The sequence below is a fragment of the Solanum stenotomum genome, chromosome 3 (assembly GCF_019186545.1).
Source record: "Solanum stenotomum isolate F172 chromosome 3, ASM1918654v1, whole genome shotgun sequence".
NCBI lineage: Eukaryota > Viridiplantae > Streptophyta > Magnoliopsida > Solanales > Solanaceae > Solanum > Solanum stenotomum.
Window position 1 is genome coordinate 20,003,777 of NC_064284.1, and position 6,038 is coordinate 20,009,814.

Below are 6,038 nucleotides of genomic sequence, written 5' to 3' on the forward strand. Positions count from 1 at the left end.
CCCCGAGGCACCGTCGTGTCTCGAGGTCTCCCACCCACCCATGCCCTGAGGCACAGTCGTGCCTCGACGCCTCTAGTGCACTTCTACTATTTGAGGATTTAAAACAATGATTTTTTGAATCAACGATATTGCACCAGGAGAAAACCAAAATGGCAGGGAAAAATTCACTAGTCTTGATTTGTGTGAATATTTAAAGCAATAAAGAATTTGTGGAGAAAAAACTATAACATATAGTCAGCTGCACATAAGAACAAACAATAACTTTAACATATAGTAATGTCAATTTCCTTTTAAAGCCCCAATTAATCTAATAAAAACAAACAAAGAACCAAATAATGATAATAGTAAATAACACAAGGAGCTAACTCATGCAGATGAAGATGAAGATGAAATTAGAAAAACCGAACAACTGTTTTGATGAGAGTAGTGAAAGAGAGCTTATCCTTCACACTTCAAGATGCCTTAGCACTTGGTGTTTAACCGAGGTCAGAGAGCAGAATAAAATATATCAATCAACTCATTACACCTTAATTCTAAATAGATTTATACCATCTAAATTGCCCTAACTAAGAGATCCATAGAGGAAAACTTCAGTACTGTTTTCATTTAAAAAGAAACGAAAAGAAGAGTCGCCACTTAATATTTAAAGAAAAATTAAGAAAACTATTTTTTCAAAAGATCACAACAGGAAATCAACATATTAATGTTTCAAGAAGGATTTAAAGACATCTAAAACATCTACTAACTTGCAGTTATTCGATAATTAAAATATTTGGCTAATATATTTTTAAGAGAATATGCATACGTAGACTAATTAAGAAGTAAACAATTTAAAATTTTAAAAGATATCTTAAAGGGGAAAGGGGAATATTAAAAAATATTATTTTAGTTAAACATTTTGCAAATTATTCTTGAAAGTCAAGTAGAAAGCTATTTACTTAATTTTAAGTAGCTAATCCAAAATGGTTATATTTTGGGGAATTTGAATTAGGAAAAAACTTTAAAATTGACTAGCAAATAAGCAATTAAACAAATACGAAATAGATAAAATAAAGAGAGAGTGTTTTGGGCGTAAGTCTGGTTCTATGTCCGCCTGGACCAGTGTAACACCCCAGAAAATTTTTGAACTAAGACTCGAACCGTTCTTCGTAGTGAGTGAGATTTTACCAAGGAGTTTAAAATTTCTTAAGTGTTAAGGTCACTAGATGTAGCACCTTGAGTTTCAAAAATAATTAAATTGGAAATAGCAAAATCTAAAATTTTGCAAGTTATGCTTAAGTATGAGTTTTGGGTCGACTTCAAACGACCATAATTACTAGCTCAATATGAATTAGGTGTGCTACCAGATACCGTAGCGAAGATCTTTAAATTATCTTTCCAACGCCACCGAGTTTGCTAAGTTTCGAGTTCGGATGAGTGAGATATGACCTTTTGAAGATAGGTTGTCCAGTTAAGGAAAGTTAGCCGAAAATAAAGAGGGGTATTTTGGTCTTTTCCTTACCCAATCAGATTTAATTCAATTTTAGTAATATTTTAAGGGTCTAATCCTATTAGGTTCAGTTTTATAATCCTAAAATTAGCCTAGGGTTTTAGTTGAGAGTTCAAGAAGAGAAAAGAAGAGAGAAGAGGAGAAAAGAGGAGAGGATCAAGCGTTCGTCGAGATTCTTGCGTGTTGTAGCGGATTTTCGCCATGGGTTTGATCCCTAAGAGGTATGTAAGCTTCCATAGTGTTGGGTTCTTTCACCCACACGCCAATCATGATTTATTCAGCGTAATTTCGTTCTTGAAATTTAAGGATTTAAGTTCTTGATGAGTTCTTGATAAGTGTTCTTGAAGTTTCATTAAGTTTTGATGTAAGATTCTGCTTGGGTCAACTTCAAACGACCATATCTCTTAGAATATTAAGAGTTACGTGAGCCATAACCTATCCAATTAAAGGTAATTGAATCTACTTTCCAACCCCACCAGTTTCACGTCAATCCAATATCTTAGTAAAAAGTTATGACTATTTTAGTAACCTATACAGTGCTGTTACGAATTAGCCGACGGGAAAAAATATTGAAAATAATCGTTTTTGTCTTTTTACCTCCAAGAAAACCATCAACGAATTTCTTGACTAATTAAAAAGCTCAAAACAATCAGATTTTCATTTTTACTCATGAAAATCATAATTTTTGGCTATAGAGATTTTAAGAAACTAACTCGAGAATCTCAAGAAAAGTCTTCTTGATTGTTTACCTTCAAGCTAGGGTTTCAGGGGTTCTAATCAAGTTCTTCTTCAAGATTCTTAAAGATTCTTCAAGATTCTTAAAGATTCTTCAAGAATGTTGTTCTTCTAGGTATGTAAGGCCATCATAGTGTTGGACTAGTTTGTCCTCACGCCCTACATCTACTTTCAGATCAGAAAAAGAGTAATCTAGGATACTTCCCTAGATTTGAGTATTCTTGAGATAAGTTGATTTTGAGTTCTTGAATTCATGTTTCTTTTAAAAGTTCTATTCCTAATTATCGAATAGCTATATTGTTATTGAGATCCTTCATATCATGAATCATAACTCTTGAATTCATAATTCAAATTCAAGAGAGAGTTAAGAGTGGAGTTCAAGGAAGCCTTTGAGTTCAATTTTGAATCCTTTGAGATCTATCATCGATTTGAGTTAAAGTTCTGAGTAGGTAAGTATGAGAATGAGAAGAGTCATATACATGAGTTCCTTATTGATATTTTGACCCTTGAGTTGAGTCGTTCATGCCCATAACTTCCGCATGAACTTCATCAGTTGAGCACCTTTGAGAGGAGTAGTACCTTCAAGTTCTAAGTATTGAGTTCCTAATCCCCTATGAAATTATATTTATAATCATGGCACTATTACATGTTACCCATGAAGTCCTTGAGTTGAATTGTTCATGCCCATAATTCCACATGAACATTATAAGTCGAACAATCTTGAGATGAGAAGTAAATTTGAGTCCTTGAGTTGAGTACTTCATGCTCATAATTCCTCATGAACCCTCTGAGTTAAACATTCTTGAAATTAGTAGTATCATTGAAGTTCTTGAGTTCCAAGTATTTGAGTCCTATATATAGTTATAGAAAACCTTGCATTGAGTTGTTCATGTCCATAATTTGGTATGAACCATATTTTAAGAAGTCTTTTACAAACGTTTTAACTTTGTTTTAAGACTTAAGTTTTGAGTTCAGTAAAGAGTAAAGAGTAAAGTTTGAAGTCTTTTTCTTCAAAAGTATATGGGGATTAAGTATTCCCAAAGAGTTTATAAATGTTTTCACATTTAAATAAGAACGGAAACTGAGATTTCCAAAGAGCTTTCGGACTAGTTTTCAAAAAAGAGTAATCGCTTTATAAATGAAGCAAGAGAGGAAACTGGATTTCCAAGATAGCCTTTGAGCTAAGTTTTTGAGCAATTATCTCAAATCAGCAGAAAGAAGTATGTTTTTAAAACATAAGAGCTAGTATATTTTTTGGAGTAGTATTGAGCACCGATATGGGGGAGAGTTTAGACAACTCACAGCCTCCATAAACCATGTAGCCACCATGGGTAGAAAAGGGTCATACTTTTTAGATGAACCTTTTTCGAAATAGACTAGTGGATCCATTAGGCAGTTCAGGTCCTATACCTTTGGCCGGGTATAGGATGCGCTGGCAGCGTGAGGTAGATCGCTGTATCATCACTATAGCTCTTATGTGATGGTTGTCGGTTAGAGAAACTCCCACAGAAGTTATTGTATTTTTATATACATCAGTTTATTGTATTTTTATATACATTTCAGAGTTATGTTGTATCCTTGCATACACACAGATTTGACAGCATGTTTTTAAACAGTTTGTTTCTTTATATTGCACTTGTTTTAAATTGCTTTATATTGAAATGAGTTCAGTCATATTTAGTTGAGTATTCAAAGTTGAGTATCCAGAGTTGAGTATCCAGAGTCGAATATCATATCTTTGAGTCGAATATCATATCCTTGAGTTGAGTATCTAATCTCGGAGTTGAGTATCTTATCCTTGAGTACTTCTGAGTTGAGTAAGTTTGAGTAGTTTTGAGTACCCTTGAGTATTCCTTGAGTTGAGTAAGTTTGAGAAGAGGTAAGTATGTTTCATTTCTATCAAGTTTCAAGCTTATGTTTATGTTTTAGAATTCCTCTTACATGCTCGTACATTCCACGTACTGAGCCATTTGGCCTGCATCTTCTCATGATGCAGACACAGGTATTCAGGATCATCAACAGGAGCTTCGTTGATACATCCGATAGTTCGAGTTAGCTATGGTGAGCCTCCTTGCTTTCGGAGGATTTCATTTACCTTTCAGTTATATCAGTTGTTAGGATGTCGTGGGTCTTGTCCCGACTTCCATCTTTATCAGTTAGAGGCTTCATAGATAGTCAGTATAGTTGAGAAGTCTATATTATTCATTTATTTTATTAAATGTTTTAAAGACTTAAGTTGCTTATTTTATGGCGAGTTGAATAATTTATTCTATTCGGAGTTTTCTTTTGAGTTAAAGCTTTCTACTTAAGTTTTATGAACTTTTATTTCAGTTTTTAAGCTTTGTATGCTTGAATCAGTTTTTCGCTTGTAGTCAGCTAGGATGAGGGTTCGCTTGGGGACCAGCAATGGTCTTTGAGTGCCGGCCACGTCCAGGGTGTAGGCTCGGGTCGTGACAACCAGTACTTGGGCATATTTTCATTTTGGCTCTTTTAGCCCATTTGTACATGTCCTAGACTATCATTAAAAAAACTGAATTCCTTTTGGGTTTAGGCCCAATTTCACCTGTCCTAAAACTAGCAAAATAATATTACAAATAAATGGGCCTTTGGCCCAATTATAATACAACACAAAACTGAATTTTTAGGAGGTCTTTTGACCCATTTCTGCCACTCATTTTCAGCCTTTTGAGGCCCTACTGCTGTCTTCTTTTAGGATTGGAACCAATGAAAATAGCTTCCATTTCAACCAGCTTAAAGGAGGTTGGCTCGAAGATAAGAGAATGCAAGAGATGGTGGATTCCAATTGGACTCGAGCAAGAAAGTTCACATGCAAATAAAGAGGGCAAGAATTAGTACTTAATGGTAACATCTGAAACCGTAGCTCCAAATGATATTGAAGTCTAATGCTCATAAAATAATAATGCACCAAAGGGAGTTAAAATAGGACAAATGAATCGAGTTGAATAATATAGAAAGCAATTCTCAAATACTATTAAACGATCCAATTATAGAAGGATCAAAATTTTGAAAGAGCAAAGAGATGCCTCAATAAATTATGAGCAGGATACGATTGTATTGACACAATCATGATTCAAGATACCACTTATTTCATCTATTAAGCCAAAGAGACAAGATGACTACTAGAAAAAAATAATAAATAAGGAAACTAGACTAACTTTAATGTTCAACACATTTACCAAAATCACTGAAGAAACATGGCGATAGTCAAGGCAATTTCAAACAGTCATCAACTTATTCTGAATCAGAACCAGATCAGATTTAAACTTAAAATAAATGGAAGGCTAGATTGTCATGAAACCATAACAACAAATGATTCAGGCTTAGACAAAGAACAAAAATTAATCATGCTATAATCATACTAACAGTTCAACTGTTCAAGAGTTCATTCCATTATCATAATCAACAAATGAGACTGATGAGCAAGTGATGCTAAACCAAGGGGAGAACAAAGAACTAAAAATCTAGATTTTCAACAGTGAACTAATTGTATAAAAATGAGATCATTTTCAGGTTGGACTCCATGAATTTTGATGAAACAAGCTACCAATATTCATATCTAAATCATGTCAATTTCAAAACAAACAATAAATGACCTGTAACGGAACCTAGAATGGATCAAAATAACCAACCACCGAAATCAAACTAAAGAAGAAGAACGTAAAAGCTAACAGAGGCATTGATAACTAATCAAAAAAAAAAAAGAACATCACGATGTAATCAAATATCACATTTTTAACCAAATGAAGATCAACCAAATATATACTTACTAAACAACGTATGTTACCAGAAACAT